We start from the raw sequence: 21642 nt of genomic DNA, 5'->3' as shown, positions 1-21642 counted from the left end.
TGCAAATGTGCACACAATGTGTCACCTTTTGTCTGAAAAACCATTGTTACATAGAACCCTTATAAGCTAATGCTCGCTGTTAACACAGCTTTAAAGCACAGCATGGGAATCAGATGCAAAGTCAGACAAACCATTCACAGATATGTTTCAACCTTAATGGGTATCATCAGTGTGAAGTTGGTTGTACTGCTGGCTTTGCATTTTCAAGACTGTAGGGTTTACCATCACGTTTTAAGTTATGGTGGGTGAAAAAGGCAACAAGAAACCTCCACCGTATTGCATATAGCAAATAAAAAGATCACTTGTAAGCACATTCCCATCACATTTCCCAGAATCCCTTGCTGCAGTGGAAGCACTGTATGCTGGGTGATACTGGTGAAAGGCAGGGTTGCAGACCTGCCTAAGACATGCGAATGTGCTCACACTTTAACTTTTTATTTGCTTTGTGTGTGTGTGTGTGTGTGTGTGTGTGTATATGTATGTGTATATATATATATATATATATATATATATATATATATACAGGCATACCCCGCATTAACGTACGCAATGGGACTGGAGCATGTATGTAAAGCGAAAATGTACTTAAAGTGAAGCACTCACTTTTTTCCCACTTATCGATGCATGTACTGGACTGCAATCGTCATATACGTGCATAACTGATGTAAATAACGCATGTGTAACAGGCTCTATAGTCTCCCCGCTTGCGCACAGATTCGGTACAGGTAGGGAGCTGGTATTGCAGTCCAGGACGTGCTGACAGGCGCATGCGTGAGCTGGCGTTTGCCTATTGGGCGATATGTCCTTACTCGCGAGTGTACTTAAAGTGAGTGTCCTTAAACCGGGGTATGCCTGTATATATATGTATATGTATATATGTATGTATGTGTAGGCACTATTGCTGCTCTACATGGCAACATTATACAATGCGTACTTACCATGGAGCATGTTATTGATCAGGAAACATGCTTGACATGGGTCAGAGAAGTTTAACACCCATGTCCAGATGACATTGCGACTTCCTATTGGCCCGCGGGAGATTTAAACCTCCCGTTTCCTCTGGACGGGAGAACCCAGCTGTACCATCCCGTTAAGTAACTCGGAAACCAATGGGGTCCCAGGAGCTGCAATGAATAACTTTTAGATCTGGAGACCCTCTGCTTCTCACTCCTGCAAAAATTGGGGGCAGGTACAAAAGAGGATGTCGTGGGGGTGCGGGAGGGCTGCTTCTTTAAATAAATTTTTCTATTCTCTGTAATGGCTATCCGGCATTTTTTTGTGAGACATTTTGTATGGTTGTAAATGGTGCGTCAGACCCCAAGAGGGACTGGAAGGTTATTCAGCAGCTAAAGTTACTGAAGATTTACTGTAAAAATGCAGTCATGCGAAGTCCTGCCAGATATTTCTCATTCTTCTCTCAGGATCACGGTGCGTCACTGAACTCTCTGCTTCGATTACGTTAGTGTGGGGAACATGATTGTTTCCTTGAACATCAACTAACAGGCAAAGTGATTCTAGTTTCCAGTATTCATTTACTGTGTGTGTGTGTGTGTGTGTGTGTGTGTGTGTGTGTGTGTGTGTGTGTGTGTGTGTGTGTGTGTGTGTGTGTGTGTGTGTGTGTGTGTGTGTGTGTGGTGTGTGTGTGTGTGTGTGTGTGTGTGTGTGTGTGTGTCAGACTGGCTGGCCGTGAGCTCCCCAGCCATTTAACAGCCGTTCTGTATTCACCGGCGCAGTTTTTACATCCAGTTTTGTCTGCCACGATTGTAGCTGTTTTTCATTGGCTGGCAATGCCAAATTACAATGTTATGGGAAATTATCATTGGGACACACACACACACACACACACACACACACACACACACACACACACACACACACACTGTTTTGCCTAAAAAATGAAAAGGTTTTACCACTGTGCCAAGGTCAGCTTTATCTGCCGAGTGCTTTTACAGAATGACCCGTGCATCTCTCATTTCTTCTAGTTGAGAAAGGCTGGCTACAAATTTCAGAAATGCTCTTTACACTCTATTTGTCAATGATGACACGTTCATGGGGTGGATGGAGAGGGTAATCCCTGGTAATCCAGGTGCCTCAACCCTCTAGAACACAATCCAGAATACCGAAAGTACAGTAGGGCTCCGTTTTACAGCGTTCCGCTCATACAGCGCTTCCCAATGTATACCCATATTCATGTCAGATGCCATTTGTCAGCGAAACAATCAGTTTACAGCTCTGCATCTCTGTTTTCATTACAGTACAGTAGGGCCCCGCTTTAGGGCGGCGGCCTGGAACGGAACCCGCTGTATGAGCGGGGCGCTGCTGTATACAATTTTTAGCAGCACCTGAAATGAAGTATAGAGAAAAATTACTGCGAATGTGGTGCAAGGGAACAGGGGGGACCCTAATCTCCTCCAAAGATGCAGTGTATAACATAGGGGGAGCTCCCAGCACTCAGACAAGAATACAATTACAACAAAAATTGTAAAGAAAATAATATTTTACTTATATAGCAAATATGATGTGGAGCAAACATCCACACATATCAATAATGATAGTAATGCGCAAGCTGAACACCACATCAGGAGCATACAGCACTTTGCCACATAAATCATACAACACCAACTATGGTGGGGAAAAAGGGGGGGGGGAAATGCACTAGGAAAGGGAGACACGGTAAGGGTAGACAAGGGGAGGGAGGGGGGGTGGGAAACAGGGGAATAATTGGGCAACGTTTCGGGACTCTTGGCTCCTTCTTCTGGCCCGTTCCCTAAAATCAATCAGATCCAGGTACTTCCCTTACCCCTGTAAAAACAGGTGCTCCCAAACATAAAACAAGTATATGGACTATCCCAAATAGTAGATACAGATTAAAGGACTGCCTGTGGATAAGTATGCCGCAGTGGGATACAACACACAACGATGCCACAGACACTAATCCAAAACTGCTGGCGTCCTGCAGTTTGATGAACCAGTTGGTTTGATTTTTTGCTTTCTATATATATATATATTCTTATATTGTATTATCATTGCCTATAGGATTTTGCTGCTCTATCTGGGACAGCCTGTTTTTTGGCCTAGTATTGGGTCTACTATTGGATTAGTGCCTGTGGCATCGTTGTGTTGTACCCCACTGTGGGATACTTTAATCTGTATCTACTATTTGGGATAGTCAATATACTTGTTTTATGTTTGTGAGCACCTGTTTTTACAGGGGTAAGGGAAGTACCTGGATCCGATTGATTTTAGGGAAGGGGCCAGGAGCCCCGAAACGTTGCCCCCCCCTTATTCCCCTGTTTCTCCCCCCCCCCCCCTCACCCTCTTCTTGTCTACCCTATTCGTATTGTTGCAATTTTATTCTTGTTTGAGTGCTGGGAACTCCCCCTATGTTATACACAACCCAGAATATAAATTTGGCCTAAACATTCCGGCTGAAATGGCACAATTAAAAATGTTCAAACCGTGCGAAAAGGTGCAGCTGTAGCCAATCAGTCAATCAGTTGGTGAGTTAATTCTTGCTGAGTGGAGACCCGTATGAGACCGGTGCCTTGATGAGGTCATAGCAGCTGATCTCCGCAACCGGCTTGCCGAGAAAGCGTCTGATGTTGCCATGGAGATCACTGTTGTCGTGTGAGCATCGCGCATGCGCGAGTAAGGTAAACAATCGGAACTGAGAGCTGTGACAGAGCAGCAGAGGAATCACGGGTGGCGGATCGGGGAAACCGGTGAGGGGGAGCGTGGGAGAGTAGCCATGCAGTATGGAGGCTGCAAGGAGGACAATCACATAATGGACATAGAGGCAGGGTGTTAGAAGGGGAGCGTTGGGCCAGTACAGTATACTGAGATGCTGGGATGGATATGGGCGGGCCATGGGCGGGTGCAGGGGCAAGGGCACCCTAGGCTAAAAGTCATGATAAAAAATATCCCAACACGAAGGCCTCATTAAGTCCATTGGGGGCCATGGTATTCAGCTCAAAGATCATCTTGGCTTCCAGTTGCAATAGCTGTTTGTTTCTGTCCCCACCTCATGCAGACGTATTTGCCTGTAAAAACGGCATACAACGAAGGGTAGCAAGGCTGTGTTTGTGTTGCCTGAAGTGCCTGTCAACAGGCAAATAGTTTAGATCCTAATCGCCAGAATTTTCAAGCAATGCCTTCCGGATTGTAGACTTATGAATTGCCATTCGTTCTTTGAACATGTTAGACGTTTTTCCAATATAGAGGAGTCCACATGGGCACCTAATAAAGTAAACTACAAAACGAGACTCGCAGTTCAGATAGCTTTTTATGCTGATTGGGTTACCGTTTTGGAGATATGAAAACGTTTCTCCGGTTTGCATGTGACAACCATTAATGCCGCCATGGCAGCAGAATGCCCCTGGTTTCCTGGATAGCCAGGAGTTTGCAGGAGCATATTTCAGCTCCGGGTCAGCCTGTGTGAGAGCATATCACCAATCTTACGCCCTCTGCGATAGCAAAGTCTCGTGGGAGTTGGCAAGCATTCCCAATTTTACCGTCCTTTGCAAGAATGTGCCAATTGGCATGTAAACTTTTTCTAATGAAGTGCGAGGCTGTGGAGAATGTGGTGACCACATTCAGGCGCTCATTCGTAGTCTGCGCTGGACCGGTCTTTTGTAGGCTTGCCCTGTCGATATCAGCTGAGGGCGTCATTATTGTAACCACGATCAAGGAAGCGTTGGGCCATCTGTTGCAGTGAAACATCCATTTCCACGGGGTCACTGATAATTCTCTTAACCCGTAGCATTTGTGAATAGGGCAGTCCAGCCTTTAGGGTCGTTGGATGGTGGCTAGTGGCATATAGAAGTGTGTTTCTGTCCGTTGGTTTCTGGCAGATTTTTGTGGCAAGTATGCCGGTCATTTTGTATATGTCCATATCCAGGAAAGTCACACCAGTTGTGCTGTAGTTAGCAGTAAAACATATTGTCGATGGAATCCGGTTAAGGCTGGTGATGAATTGCAGTAATTCTTCCTCCACTCCTCCCCAGATGACCAAAACATCATCGATGTAGCGAGTGTAAAACAAGATGTGCTCGGAGAAGGGGGTGTCATTGATGAGATGTCTGTTCATAGACATTCATAAAGAGGTTAGCATGGGAGGGTGCCATGGCTGTCCCCATTAGTTGACGATAAAACCCCCTTTCAAACTTAAAGAAATTCTTGTGAAGAATCGGCTCCATCAAAAGAAGCAAGACCTCAGAGAGAGGCCCGGCATGCTCTGGGAAGTTCGCAAAGTGATGTCTGATGGCCTCAATGCCGTCATCATGCAGTATATTGGTGTATAAATTAGTAACATCTTGGCCACCTTCGGTTGTAGAAGGAAATCCACATATTGTGACAGAGGTTGGTTGCTAATCTTAACCTTTTAACTTGGGAGGTTCTCTCATTTGGTTATACCTTGGCGTTGGTATGCAGGCGTATGACGCTTTGGCCAAAGGGTTAACTAAATAACCAAGAAAATATTATTAATAAAGTATTTAACTTTATACTTATTACCATATGTTTTGTCAATTGGATGTAGCATTGGGCTCCCTTGTCTTTTTTTTTTTTTTTTTTTTAATATATTCATCCTTTGATTACCTATATTGGAAACGAATTCCCTAAATTACTGATTGATTCGTTCTCCCGTAATCCATCAGCAAAGATCCTGCTTCCCAGAGTTCACTAAAGGGCTGCCTTTCAGTTTCAATTAATCCTTGTGTCCGTGTAACTCAGCAGCTACAATGTATTCTTATATTCCTACGGTAACATTATCTATTGTTACAGTTTGCAACAAATGATCCCAAACAGGAAAGGGATGCAAAGATTTTTCACTGCTGGGGAAGTGGGCTAAGGCACAGTCCATAGCGCAGGCGCGTGCACGACGGAGCGCGTGGCATCGCACGCACCTGTCGCCTGAGCGAGCTGTGGACTCGGATTGCGGTGTGGCCGTGACGTCACGAGGCTGGTTCGCTCTCATTGGCTGAACTGCGGCCTTTGCGAGAAAATATATATTTTTTTTTTTTTTTTGACGGCTCAAAATTCTGCCGTGCGGGAGCTCTGCCCCGCTTGCATGCACTATGGCCGGCCAGATAGAGCAGCTGTATTTTGTTGTCGCACTATGGACGCAACCTACACCTGCTATAGAAATCAAATGATGTCTATATATATTAAAACATAATTTCTTTGTGTGTCGATACACGTAGGATATTGAATGGATTGCGCCTTTGATGCGGCATAAGCCTCCGTTGCATAATGACAGTGATAAGGGGATCTACAGTCCAAAATGTCCTGTGTGTCACCTGTCAATCGGATTGTGGGATGTTGGTTCAGTAAAAGGATATCACTACTCGATAATAACGCCGAATGAGAGGGCAAAGTTTCTTTGTGGTGTGGCTCTGCTGGTTCATTTATGGCTTCTTGTGAATTCTTCTGATTCCCCGTGTAAATATGAACTCCATGTACATGGCATTAAAGCGGCTCCCCGGCTTGTTGTGATGATCACAGGGAATACGCGGCAGGTTGTCACGCCTTTTTTGCGGGGGTCGCCAAAGCAAGAGCCCTTCAGAGGCTGTGTTGGACTTTTAAAGACTGGCGATGTTCAAACCTTTTGTACAGTACAACAGCTATGCATCCAGTGTGTTGGGCAACTCAAAGGCAATGCAGCTACAGGATCAGTACGTCTGTAGGAAAGCTGGGGTTGTTTTATTAACCCCTTTAGTGCTGGAAGGCCCGCACATTGCAGAGCAGTGAAGGGTTTGACGGCAGAAATTCATTTAAGAAACACCACATTGAACCATTTTAATTCAACTAGAGTCACTGCCTTTCCTAGGTTTGCACACATCTTCGTGCACCATGCAGATTGGACAGTAGACATTAGCACACACACTTCTAGTGCCACCATGCAACAAATATCAGTGTAGATCAGGGGTAGCCAACTCCAGGGATATCCTGAAAACCTGACGTGCTGGTAGCTCCTGAGGACTGGACTTGGCTGGGCCTGGTGTAGAGCGATGGAACGGAGGATACTTTTTTTTTAATCTGCAGACCCAGGAAGCAGCGCGTTATCAGGCCGATTTGCAAATAAATACAGAGGGGAACGGCACAAAGTGCTATATGGACCTTTAACATTTTCCCATACGTAGCCTGTAATTAAGGCCGATCCGCTGCTTTACTTTGCAAGGTTCCTTGAAGTAAATCAAAGCGTTAACGCTGTTTAAAGAACAAGCTTAAATGCTGCATTCTCTGTCTTGTAAAGCGGTGTTGTCTAAACCTCGATCCCTTCTGCAGCAGCAGATTTTGCAACAGCAAAGCTTGCATGAAAGCAGCAGAATAACGCACCCTCCTCTCTAGGAACGTTACATCACTTTGCCACACCCGTGGCTTCTAAAGCCCTGGCTTTGTTATTACAAGCATTGTGGCCATTGTTTTATGCCTATTCCTATTATTCTACCTGATCATGCATTGTTGTGTGGGCAAGCTCAGCATATTGCACTGCAGTGTCAAGAGGAGGGGTGTGGCAGCAAATTAACTGTGTTACTCAAGCGATAAAATATTGCGTCAACACTACTCCGACAAATGCCAGCAGGGACCTAGAGTAGGAGGGAATGTACTTAATATTAAAATGTAAAGAAAAAAAGGTTGAAAAATTAATGTCTCAACAGTAATTGAGTTAAAGTAAAAGCCTGCAATAGAAATATAATTAACCGTTTCTTATTCATAGAAGGATCTAGAACGACTTATACACAAGATGGGACAAGTTAAAATCTACCAATGTAGGACCTACCCTCTGTGCATTACCTGGATGAGGTGGGAAGTCTTGCCATGTTTTATCCAAAGATCCTCTGTATTGAACGAAGACATAGGGAAGGGGCGATAATATTGGATTGCAGCCCTTGTGCAGCATGCTCAATAATAAATAATAAATACTTAATAAGTATATTTGTTTCTCGAACTTTTAAGGAGCATCAAGTGTAAGGAAGTTGGGGCTATAGAGGGATGTGTATTGCTATTTTTTTTTTTACTTTACTTTTTGGGGGACGGGGTACATATATAAGCTGTGTTCTCCATAAGACACCTTTGGTTGTTGGGAGGCGCCCTTTCTTTGTGTTCAAGTTAATGTGCAGTAAGTTGTCTTATGGAATAGCATCACTATCTATATATATATAATTCTGAAAATCTTGGTTGTGAGTGTCTGTAGACCATTTGATTGGTCCGTCGGTACGCCCGACCGCCCTCCCACGGCTCTCATTGGCCGGTGTGTCTCGCCCCGCCGCGGCTCTCATTTGCCGGTGTGCTCTAACCCAGGGCTCCCCAGCACCCAGGCACACTGCTGCTGCTGCTGCCTGAGGTGAGGAAATGCTGTCGGCTGTTGCTGTTGGGGTGGAGGCTTAACTGAGACTGTGAGTTTTTGCCCCCCCCCCCCCCCCAGCTCTGTTTTTGACCCCCCCAGCTCCGTTTTTGACCCCCCCAGCTCCGTTTTTGACCCCCCCCAGCTCCGTTTTTGACCCCCCCCAGCTCCGTTTTTGACCCCCCCCAGCTCCGTTTTTGACCCCCCCAGCTCCGTTTTTGACCCCCCCCAGCTCCGCTTTTAACCCCCCCAGCCCCGTTTTTGACCCCCCAGCTCCGTTTTTGACCCCCCTCCAACACACACAGTGACTGACACACACTAACAGACAGTGACACCCCCCTTCGCCCCCGCCTTCCCCTCACCCCTGACTTCCCCTCACGCCGCCTCCCGCCTCTGCCTTTCACCCACCCGCCGCCTCACACCCCTGCGCCCCACATCCGCCGCCCGCACTCAACAGACACCTGCCGTCTCTCGCCCACTCGACACACGCCTGCCGCCCCTACGCACCGACATCACTGACCAGCCGCCGCACCCACTCACCACCCACCCGGCGCCTCCCGTTTCACACCCACCCGCCACACTCACACCCCTATGCACCGACATCACTGACCAGCCGCCGCCCGCACTCACCAGACACCCGCAGCCTCGCACCCTAGCGGGACCCCCACCCACAGCCAGCACTCACTACCCATTCGCCACCCGTACTGAACACCCACCCGCCGCCTCACACCATAGCGGGACACCCACCCGCAGCCAGCACTCACTACCCATTCGCCACCCACCGCCTCACACCAACCCGCCGCCTCACACCCACTCACACCCTAGCGGGACACACACCTCACATTTTACATCATTTATGTCACCAAAATATACATTGTACTGTGGTGTCTTTACAATAAACCATTTTTAAACAACAACATTGTATTACATTTTCTTCCATGTTGCTTTTCAACATTATTATACAACCTTTCCACCAAATAGTCAACCTATTGTTCCCCTATTTATACATAATACTACCTATTACGGATTTACATCCCGGGCAACGCCGGGTATATCAGCTAGTAGGCCTATATATTCCAGGATTACAGCGACAAACATGTAGATCAAAAGCTTCATGCCCCAGCCAGTGTCAAACTTTCCTTGTGAAGTTAAGCTGTTTTATCCATTGTGCCAGTGCTACTGTATGTGTGGGAATCCCAGGATATGAAGGGGAAAGTACATATACCTCAAATTAATTAAATAAGTGAATCATACTTTTACATCATCGCCAAGTATTGGTTTCTATTCTTTTCACTTTTAATGAGGTTTAATAGATGGAGAGTTTAACAAGACATTAGTTCACATTTTGGCTAGACTACTGCATACATTACAGATGCAAACAGTCTGTCAGAATAAAAACCAACAAAGACTTGGGTTGAACTGGATGCTGCTGATTATCTGGGCCACTACCATCCATTAACCCAGGGGTCTCAACTCCAGTCCTCATGCCCCTCCAACAAGTCAGGTGTACAGGATATCTCTGCTTCAGCAGAGGTGGCTCAATCAGAGGCTCAGTCAAAGACCTGTTCTGAATGCTGGGACTGATTGAGCCACCTGTGCTGAAGCAGGCACTGATTGATCCACCTCTGCTGACGCTGGGATATCCTGAAAACCTAACCTATTTGGGTGTCTTGAGGACTGGAGTTGCCCACCCCTGGGTTAACCAACAAGGGAGTCCCTCTTTGTGTTTTTCTCTCTTGACAAGTTGTTGTTTCGTCACTATATAACCTATATAACCTATATAACTATATAACGTCCGCAATATAACAAAGATACGCCCTTTCCTCTGTTGCTCGACTGCTAAAACTCTTACTCAGGCCCTCATTCTCTCCCGTCTTGATTACTGTAACCTCCTGCTGTCCGGCCTTCCTGCCTCTAACCTGTCTCCCCTACAATCTATCCTTAACGCTGCTGCCAGAATCACTCTACTCTTTCCTAGATCTGTCTCAGCATCTCCCCTCATGAAATCCCTCTCCTGGCTTCCGATCAAATCCCGCATCTCACACTCCATTCTTCTCCTCACTTTTAAAGCTTTACACTCTTCTGCCCCTCCTTACATCAGAGCCCTAATTTCTCGTTATGCACCATCCAGACTCTTGCGTTCTTCTCAAGGATGTCTTCTTTCTACCCCCTTTGTATCTAAAGCCCTCTCCCGCCTTAAACCTTTTTCATTGACTGCCCCTCACCTCTGGAATGCCCTTCCCCTCAGTACCCGACTAGCACCCTCTCTATCCACCTTTAAGACCCACCTTAAGACACTTGCTTAAAGAAGCATACGAATAGCACTGTGGATAATACTGAACACATGATATATAAAGCTTGGCCCCCTGCAGACGCACTTACCAGAACTCCCTCCTACTGTCTCTGTACGTTCTCCCTACCTACCAATTAGATTGTAAGCTCCTCGGAGCAGGGACTCCTCTTCCTTAATGTCTAAAGCACTTATTCCCATGATCTGTTATTTATATTATCTGTTATTTATTGGATTACCACATGTATTACTGCTGTGAAGCGCTATGTACATTAATGGCGCTATATAAATAAAGACATACAATACAATACAATACACTAAGCTCACTATTGATTGTGTGCTGTGATATTCCAAATCACTGTTGAACGGCCTTCACACTGGCGCATACTAATTCATGTTCAGCAGTACCAGCTGCTCTTGTCCCCTTATTCCTGAAACACTCTCCCTTTCTGTTTGATGTCACTACCTAATCTTTACCTAGTTAGAGGTTAACGTTGCTGCATGTCAGAAGCAGCTCAGTCCACACCCACTCTTGATGGACAGCTGTGCCAACATGTTGATTTGTATTTATGTAATTTGGTTTAGGGCTGGTAGTGACTAAGCATTAACACACCAAAGTAAGATTATGCACTAACGATGAGTAACATTAAAGTAAACTGTCCTTTTGTTCTCTCTTTTTAATTACATTTTTATTGTCTTGCGTAAAAGTACAGCGTGTTGTCCTAAATGAACCACTTTCGTCCTAGAGAAACCAGGGAAAGTACTCGGCTCAGAGTGACGGATTAAATCAAGGCAAAGGAGTGAGCTTCCGGTTTATCCGTTTGCTACCAGAAGTGCTGGCAATGTATTGCACTGAAAATGTGACCATTTCTAATACAATTACCTTACACACAATTCTCTGCATGGTCTGGACTGTGAGCCCAGCTGGACAGATATAGTCCAGGGCCATATATTTCTCCCTGTTCTCCCTGAAGCAATAAATACTGAGCAAAGTGGTGAAAACATCAGCAGTGTCAACCAGCACAACCCACCCATTCATGGCTGCATTGAGCGGGCTTGTAATAGCCCCATTTATTGGGGAATCCACACAAGTTCTTCTTCTCTTGGTTCTTTCAAAGCCGCAGTTAATAAATCTCCTTTAGTTGAGGCAGAATTACCCATAACAACGGTCTTATTTTTCCCAGTGTTCTACAGATCATTCATATTTGGGTATGGGGGATGCAGAATTAGCACTCATTTTATTTACTAATGAATTATTTTGTTTGTTCAGTTGAGGGGACCCCGAGTTTTGTTCATTCAGTCAGATTTGATGTTACATACAAGCTCAACTTCTAGCTTTGGGACATTTATAGTAACACTAACTCCATACAGTAGGCAAGATTCTATGTAAGAAAATATTGTGTTAAGGGTTTTTATTCGGCATTTATTACTTTTGTGATTTCTCTTTGAAGCCTTTGCGGGAGATGCATTTTTTGTGGGGGGAAAAACCTCCGGTGCCCAGCTTCTAAAAAACATAGCAACCCGTATACCTGTATGAACAGTTCTTTTATGTCTATGGGCTGATCCTAGGGAGATCTCCATCCTGTAGTAGGACGGAAGACGACAAGAGGGGAAAGAAATAAGTGCAAGAAGACCATTTACAAGGAATTACAACATGGCAGACACATAATAATTGGAAATGGTGCAAGCCGTTCCAGAAAAGGTGTCTAGGTACTGTTGTGATGTTCCTTCACTTAAGACTTAGGGATGAATGTATATTGTATGTGGCAATTGGGCTATTTTTGTCCCAATTCCCCATTGAAATGAATAGGGAATTTCGGCTGGTTAGTGTTGATTTTGCCTTGCTAGCAAACTGACAATGGGACCTTATTTTTGACCAGTAATTGTTCTAGGCATCATCAAGTGCTTAGAATCATTGGCTGTCCCATACAAGCGATTATTACTATTTAATCCTTAATTTATGTCTTACTGTAGTATTCATTAAGTGGTGTAATTGAATCCTTTATGGTGTTTGCCCGTGCGCAGATGAAGGGGTGAGATATGCAGTTCTACATAGGACCAAATTGAACTAATGACCTGATACGATTATTTAGGTGAGAACCAATGGTGAGGCACCTTTAGGAGAAATAGGTGAATGTTCTTAAATGATAATTTTACATAAATTAGCTGAATTTGAAGTTTATGGAACGTGTCACTGTCCTTACCGCTGCCTTTGTGTTTATTACCTAACTTGGGCTCAGACAGACGATGGCCAGGAATACATCCGAATACCTCACCGCTGGGGTGGAGCAAAACGATTGACTGGATAAATCGGGGGGGGGGGGGCTTGTGTTTTTGACTTTCAATGCTATTCAAAATACTTTTTATGTGCAAATAAGCTAGCTTTTACCGATTTAACCTCTTCACTGTCAGAAGGACAATGCCGGGCTGTCATTAGTTTGGTCCTAAGTGGGACTGTACCTTTAAGATCTGGGACACAATACAGTAGGTCCTTGCTAGGGCTTTACATAGCATTACTTTTAAAAGCTTTATACAGGCATACCCCGGTTTAAGGACATTCACTTTAAGTACACTCGCGAGTAAGGACATGTCGTCCAATAGGCAAACGGCAGCTCGCGCATGCGCCTGTCAGCACGTCCTGAACAGCAATACCGGCTCCCTACCTGTACCAAAGCTGTGCGCAAGCAGGGAGACTATAGAGCCTGTTACACATGCGTTATTTACATCAGTTATGCACGTATATGACGATTGCCGTACAGTACATGCATTGATAAGTGGGAAAAAGGTAGTGCTTCACTTTAAGTACATTTTCGCTTTACATACATGCTCCGGTCCCATTGCGTACGTTAATGCGGGGTATGCCTGTATATATATATATATATATATATACACATACATATATACACATACACATACATATACATTGTGTGTGTATATATACATAGCCCTATATATACATACATATAGCATGATATAGTGGTTAGGATATTGGTTTAAGCTACACATGTATATGGGTTGAGTTCCTACCTGGGTCAACTCCCTGTGCTCTCAGAAAACACAGCGGTACAATTAATTTAACTCCTTCCTACCAGAGGTGGCTGCATCCCATTGCAAAACAATACATTGCATTCCCCTCTGGTACCAAGTGAGCAGCAAAGTGGTTAATAAGAGAGGCAAAGCTTCCATGGTCATTCCAGAGCCGTTATTCTGCTCGATATCAGCACGTCACTTTGTAAACTCTGATCTTCGGTTTTATTAAAATCATAAAAGACATTCTTGGCAGCAGGAGTTGAATTAGTTGAAGGGGTTTTCCCATTTTTGTGCTTTTGAAAGTTGATTCCCATCTGCGCAATGAAATGTAAAGGGGAGGCGGGGTGGGGGGTTTCCAGTGGGCTGCTTGTTCGTTTTTGAAACGTGTCAACTGAGGATCACGCTGGGGCAAACGAGGCCCTCGCCATATTACAGTTCGATGGTATTACTTTCAGCGGTAGAATCATTCTATATGTGCGTAAGCTGCCTTTTCGTTTAGCTTCTGCACGGTATGTGATGATGCTTTAGTATCCAGCCTATATTTCAACACAGCGCTCTGTGCTTGTCCAGCCGGCCACACTGGCAAGTGGACTTCCATGGCTGTGCTTGGCTACTGTTTCCACCATGTGGCAGTGCCTAAATAAAGCAGCACAAAACAAAACTGGTTTCTTTGGTATGCAATATGTGAACCAGTCCTGAGACAGCTGGATACCTATAGACTCCCATAATGGCATAAGTACGGCATTTGGTTGGTTCCTTATTGTAAAAATGTTTACATGTAATGGTGTCGCTCGGGGGTTCTCAACTCAAGTCCTCAAGATCCCCCAACAGGTCAGGTTTTAAGGATATCCCAGCTTCTTCTAAGGATATCCCAGCTTCAGCACAGGTGGCTCCATCAGTGGCTCAGTCTTAGACTAAGCCACCTGTGCTGAAGCTGGGATATCCTCAAAAGCAGCTGTGTAGAAATAGAGCTCAACCCAGACTGAAGAAAAATAAAGATCAAAGGGGCAACTCCCATATAAAAATAATTTATTTAGCTCATATGGATAGTGACATGTAAAAAAAACGCACCTACGTGTTTCGTGCGCAAGCACTTTATCAAGGTAATCGGGTAAGCCAAGCATTTAAATACATGCCATTTGTGCCGCTCGGCGCCAGGAGTAACGTCATCGGCCCGCGACTCAGGGCTGAATCACCCTGAGGCAGCGCTTACGTAGCGTGTCACCCTATTGGCTGCATGAGTCAGCTGACCCCAAATGAGAATGGCAAAACTTTGAGACCAAACGAACACAAAAACGCACTCTAGAAGAGAAAAGAAAAAAAGCAGAATATTTAAGGCATACAATTTACTAAAATATAACAAGTGAGTGAATGGAACAGTACAGAACATAATCGCAACATAATATTATCAAAAAAAACGGGAGGGTCCCGCTCATACGGCGGGTTCGGTTCCAGGCTGTCGCCGCCGCATAGCGGGGCCCTACTGTACTGTACTGTACCTTTGAAAACAGATGCAGAGCTGTAAACCGACTGTTTTGCTGACAAATGGCATCTGACAAGGAGATGCGCATGCGCTAAAACTGTTGTTTAGTGACAGCCGGATACTCAGCTGCTGTGCACGTCATGCTGAAAATCGCGGGAAAAACGGAACAAACGCTGAACCTAATGAATATGGGTGTACATTGGGAAACGCTGTATCAGCGGAGCGCTATAAAGCGGAGCCCTACTGTATACATGAAATACTATGCTAACACATGAGTATGGAACCGCCTATCAAAAAAAAATATATCTATATATACCATTCGGTCAGAGAAGAAGATAAACCTCCGTTTAACCTGATATCTGTGTTCCACTTTAGATAATAAGTACCATAGTATAATAGAAATAGTCTCTCTGTAAAACTACACAAACCTATTTATATAGGTGTGTAGAAAAAGGAAAAAGTGGAAACATATATGGACAAGATGTATAAAGGTTCAAAATAATATACATCAATGTGGAAAAAGCATATCCATATATAGAAATATACATTTAAATAAAGGGTTATTCTTAAAACCTGTCCTGTTAGGGGATCGCGAGGACTGGAGTTGAGAACCCCTGCTAGCTGGTATCTTATGTACCCTTTAAGGTTGTAGTTACAATTGGCCACATGGGTGTGATTTTTCAATAAAGATTGACATGTACATTTTTCATGATATTAGATATACTATCTATTAAAAACACACTAACAAATATCATTGAATGCATTATGCATCCTGTCTGTGTTAGAGATTAGTTTGTGGCTCATACCTAAGAGAAGATCAGAACAGTGTATTTATACTATTTGTTCCACCTAAACAAAACACTGTGATTAGGATGAACAAGGGAATGTAACAGATGTGTGTATATGAATATATATATATATATATAAAAAAAAAAATTTTTATTGCAGAAATGCTTTAATAATGTTTCATTTGTGTTTATTTTTGTTTTTCAGATTTGTGGCAGATCAGTGAAGGAACCTGAAAGATTCTCGCATCGAAATGGATAAAAATGTTTCCTAGCAATGCAGCTAAATCCTCAGAAAAGGGGAGTTCATCTTTGTACAATGAGGGGGAAATAAGATAACATTGCATGTTTTATGTAGTTCGTTGAGAGCTTCCCCTAAAAACAAACAGTGCAAAATGAATCCAATTGCACTCGCATGCTTTATAGGATTATAGGCTCTTCTCCGTTTGCATTCCCAGCGACCATGTCATAGATTAAAGTGGAAATATATAAGGTAGCATGTTTAATTGGCTAATGTTTAAACCCATATATAATTTTACACTCGCAAATTAAAGTGTATGCCCACCTGAGATACATTGGTGAAGCCTAATAGCCAATAAAACACACAACACGATATTTATCTACTATTATCTTTATGACTTGCTCGCTGGGAACTTTTTTTTAAATACACACTGAAAAGTACCTATAATGCTATGAGATGTGAGCATTTTTTGTTTACACAAGTAATTTTTCATGGACACTCCCCTTTGGAGAGCATCTCTATGGACTGGATGGACGGTTTTTGTGGAGCAGCACTTTGTATAGTGGGGAATCTATTGGCGTTCTTAGTCTTAGTGTTTACAGACACGTCTACATTTTTCATGACTGCATTTTTTCACACCTTTTGAGGAACACTTTTCTAATTTGATATGGTTGGCAATGCAGCTAAATGTCCAAACGGAAGGCGTTGTACAGAGAAGAGTCACGGATTTACTCGCCTGGATGTCGCCCAGTTTTAAAGATGGATCTGCACTATCTGTTACTATCTCATGGTTTGAATTCAGCGCCAGAAGATCTGAACCTAAAACCTAGATCCAAAAGTTCATAATCGGATATTGAATTTTGCAAGACGTGTACCCAAGGCTGGTATTCCAGCACCAACTCAAGCTGCCATCCATTCTCTCAAGGGCTAGCAAGCAACGGATGGAATTGGAAATAGCATTATCTAAATGGATTTGGAAATGGCATTATCAACGACGATGTCCAGGTTTACATTGCTACCATGGCAGCCGGAAGCAGCTAATGGGGTTATCATTTATTGGAATCATTTTCACTGTATTCCATTTAAACTAGAAATGAGACAACATGTGCTTCCAAGTGGATACAAAGAGTTGATGGAGTTTGTCTTCTGAGAAATGTGAGTATCAAAGGCAGGGCTCGCTAGGCATACTGATTGCACACATTCTTTGAAACCCACGCTTTTTAGAGGCTTCCTGCATCCCTAAGAGTATTTGCAGCAGATCAAGAGGCATACCGAGCAAAATCAGACACCCGCAAAACTGGAATACCTAAATGTATCATTTTGCTTTTAAAATCCCATCCCCACCCATCAGGGAGCTACAACCACACACGTGTGAATGTGTACAGGCAGTCCTCGTTTTACTTGCGAAGGTACCCGGGCGCTATCTCTCTTTGTTATATCTAATGTGCAGAAGTATAAAAAGAATGGTGTAATACTGCCTGTAAATGGTTTTCGGGTGGTATCCTCTTGTGACTCGAAACCCCAGCAGGATCTATCCAGGACCCTTATAGTTAATGAATACAAAAAAGATGGGGGAGCACAATGGTCGGAAACAGGCAGTGTTATATAACTAATAGTTACTTTTTTCTAAGGTGAAGCAAATGTAACCTGAGTAGGTGTGGTAGCTCAGGTGTCTAATGTCTAATTGGGAGGGTGGACACACATGAGTGTATGTGTGTTGGTGTAAAAGTGGAATAAAGGTATATAAGACTTACACGGCCTTGTGTAAGCCCAGTCGCATCAGAGTTTCTTTAGGAGTCCCGTGTGCTTCTGATGAGGCTTTTCTTCTTGCGATGCTGGTTCTTCTTCTTGTTTTGCAGTCCACTTCCTTCTTTGGTTCACAGTGCCGCTCCAGGGGAAATTTCCTCTCGTGTAAACAAAAAGGAGGATAGGGTTAACACATATAATTGTACACACGTCAATGAGGGGGGGGGGATGGTGTGTTTATAAACCACCAAGATTTGTATTATATAATATAGTTTAGCACTCACACGGGCTAGTGTGAGTGTAATCCTATCTTGGTATCTTGTTCTAAAGAAGTTGCCCAAATCAATATCAGGTAATGAAAGGGTAGGGTATGAAGGTATTAATAATAAATATATCACAATACTCACACGGGCCAGTGTGAGTACACACTTCTAGCGGTATCTTGTTCTTTTGTTCCAGTAGTCACCGATGGTGAAGATGGGGTTTAACAAATAAAAGACACTAATGTCTGGGGGGTAAAAACTATCTTTAATAAAACATAAAAAATAAAAACAGAAACAAACTCAGAATACAAACGATTCTGTGGAAAGTGAATGCAAGGGGTAGGCAGTGTGGTGTATAGTTGTAGGGGGTCTCTCTCTTCCGCGTCCGGATGGAAAGCTGCAACTTCACCTCTGCCTCCTCTGTAGTGTGCTTTAAAATGTTCCAAGTGGAGAGCAACGCGTTTCGTCCAGGTACTGGACTTCCTCAGTACCTGGACGAAACGCGTTGCTCTCCACTTGGAACATTTTAAAGCACACTACAGAGGAGGCAGAGGTGAAGTTGCAGCTCTCCATCCGGACGCGGAAGAGAGAGACCCCCTACAACTATACACCACACTGCCTACCCCTTGCATTCACTTTCCACAGAATCGTTTGTATTCTGAGTTTGTTTCTGTTTTTATTTTTTATGTTTTATTAAAGATAGTTTTTACCCCCCAGACATTAGTGTCTTTTATTTGTTAAACCCCATCTTCACCATCGGTGACTACTGGAACAAAAGAACAAGATACCGCTAGAAGTGTGTACTCACACTGGCCCGTGTGAGTATTGTGATATATTTATTATTAATACCTTCATACCCTACCCTTTCATTACCTGATATTGATTTGGGCAACTTCTTTAGAACAAGATACCAAGATAGGATTACACTCACACTAGCCCGTGTGAGTGCTAAACTATATTATATAATACAAATCTTGGTGGTTTATAAACACACCACCCCCCCCCCTCATTGACGTGTGTACAATTATATGTGTTAACCCTATCCTCCTTTTTGTTTACACGAGAGGAAATTTCCCCTGGAGCGGCACTGTGAACCAAAGAAGGAAGTGGACTGCAAAACAAGAAGAAGAACCAGCATCGCAAGAAGAAAAGCCTCATCAGAAGCACACGGGACTCCTAAAGAAACTCTGATGCGACTGGGCTTACACAAGGCCGTGTAAGTCTTATATACCTTTATTCCACTTTTACACCAACACACATACACTCATGTGTGTCCACCCTCCCAATTAGACATTAGACACCTGAGCTACCACACCTACTCAGGTTACATTTGCTTCACCTTAGAAAAAAGTAACTATTAGTTATATAACACTGCCTGTTTCCGACCATTGTGCTCCCCCATCTTTTTTGTATTCAGTCTTCGTTTTACAACGAATGGCTTATCCAACGCTATACAATGCATACCTATGTCCATTTTTACAACGCCAAAACGGCGTATCCAACGCTCTTACGACGCTTTGCAAAGTTGTTTGTGTATATAATATATATATTATACTATATTATATTTTTTATGTTATATTATATATATAATACAGTATATGCACTATATCATTTGTGTGTGCTGCATTGTAATTGTATTGTCTGCGTAAAATATTTTGTGTATTTTAGCATTAAAAATGCCTTCAGGAACGGAACCTTTCATTTAAACAGTGTTCCTATGGGAAAACGTGTTTCGCTTTGCAACGTGTCGCTATCCGACGCCATTTTGAGTAACGCATTGTGTCGGATAACCGAGGACTGCCTGTACTAATGAATGAGAGCAAAGAAAACTACTGGGAAGAAAACAAAAATAAAAGATAAAAATAATAAGAAAATGTCTTATAATTCTTAAAAGAAGAAAAAGTTTGTTTTTATTCTCTGTGTGTTTAGTAATAGTTTTGTTCGCTCTCATTCATTTGCATTTCCTATATAGGGTGTATGCATTTTTTTCATGTAGGACATGTCACAGATGACAGAGGGTTCCACTGCCACGGGGGTGTAAATAATTGTGAAGTTCACCTTTGTTGCATCCTGATGAAGGTCCCACCTGGGACAGAAATATCAATCTCGCTTAAACACATTTTTTTCACCTTTTCATTAAGTCGAGAGTGCTGTATTTTCTGTTCCCGGCTATATATATACTGATATATTGTGACTCATGCCGTCTTGATAAAGGTCCCTGTTGTGGACTGAAAGGTATAAACACCTGCTAACCATTCCACAAGTCCTGTGAGTGCACACTCTCTTCCTTTTATTGATACACACACACAAGTCCTGTGAGTGCACACACTTCCTTTTATTGACACATGCATACAACAATGGGTTAACGAAGTGAAGCTGCACCCTTAATGCTGCATTCCTCTGGCAGCCAATTAATCTGCCATAGCATACAAATCCAGAAAGGTGCCGGTTTTGTTAGTTTCTCACGTAACCGACTTCTTGTTTCTTTTCACCTCCAGGCCCCAACGTTCGGCTGTGTGAACCTTCAGATGCAGGCAGCAGCTGTCTTTCCCACTCCTACACACTGTACGAATTTGCACACTGCCGTTAACTTCTCTTTCCTTTCTTCCCTTGCCAGTTGTCTGTATGTTGCAGCATTTGTAATAAAATGAATAAGACGAGCACTCGTTTATGTTATGTACACCAAATACAAAGTAAGTTCAAGCCCGTAAAGTGGCTAGATCAAGTTGTATGCTGTGTGTCTACATTAGAATGGGCATTCCGAATGTCCTGACCCGGTAATATCACCTAGGCTAGGGGGGACATATTGATGATGTGACTAACTCAAGCTATGAATTGTATGTGGGTGATTGATATCAGGTAATGGTAACCCGACTGTAATATGGTACGCAGTAGTGGGAGGCTATTGGGTATTGCCAATGCAATAGTGATCATGTATCTATATGAACGGGCAAGGAGGATGGATCTCAAGATGGACCATGGATCATCAGTAATATGGGAGAAGGAATGACTTGCTGTTCTTCTGAGTGAGCACCCAGTTAAAATAAAAGGGTAATCTCCTTGGGAGTTTGACCACGTCATTTTATCACACACACATTAGTGAGTCGTTTATTCATTGTGTCTGATGAAATGTATGTACAAGAATATATTCTGATGTCCTAAGTGCATTTATGGCTTCAAAGTCAGTAAGGCAACGATTGGGTCTAGAAATATCTGTTAAGTATGAAAATGTGTAGGGATTTCAAAGGGGAGAAAATGCTGGCTCTCCAATCCTCCCGTTAGAACATGTCTATAATGTTTTCCCTTTGAACCCCCCACGTAAACAAGAAGTTTTAGAAGTAGAACCAATCGGCCTAATTTCCCTTTAACTTGACTCGCCGGTTTCACACCTCCTGTAGCATTCTTCTGCTGGTCTGCCATAGAGACAGAATAGAAGATGATGCTGGAATGAGTTAGTGCA

The 21642-nt window shown here is 43.4% G+C and overlaps 1 long non-coding RNA gene across 3 annotated transcripts in view; it reads left to right on the top strand.

Moving 5' to 3' along the window:
• LOC142477010 (uncharacterized) overlaps nt 1–20842 on the top strand; it is a 194236-nt gene extending 173394 nt beyond the window's left edge. For all 3 annotated transcript variants that reach the window (XR_012792137.1, XR_012792139.1, XR_012792135.1), the window contains 2 exons: nt 16141–17328; nt 20681–20842. This is a non-coding gene — a long non-coding RNA (uncharacterized LOC142477010). The remainder of the gene's footprint in view (nt 1–16140; nt 17329–20680) is intronic.
• Nucleotides 20843–21642: the final 800 nt, after the last annotated feature.

This window comes from Ascaphus truei, chromosome 2 (assembly GCF_040206685.1).
Source record: "Ascaphus truei isolate aAscTru1 chromosome 2, aAscTru1.hap1, whole genome shotgun sequence".
In the NCBI taxonomy this organism is placed as follows: domain Eukaryota; kingdom Metazoa; phylum Chordata; class Amphibia; order Anura; family Ascaphidae; genus Ascaphus; species Ascaphus truei.
The sequence above is the reverse complement of the archived record's forward strand: the minus strand, read 5'-3'. Positions and strand labels throughout refer to the sequence as shown.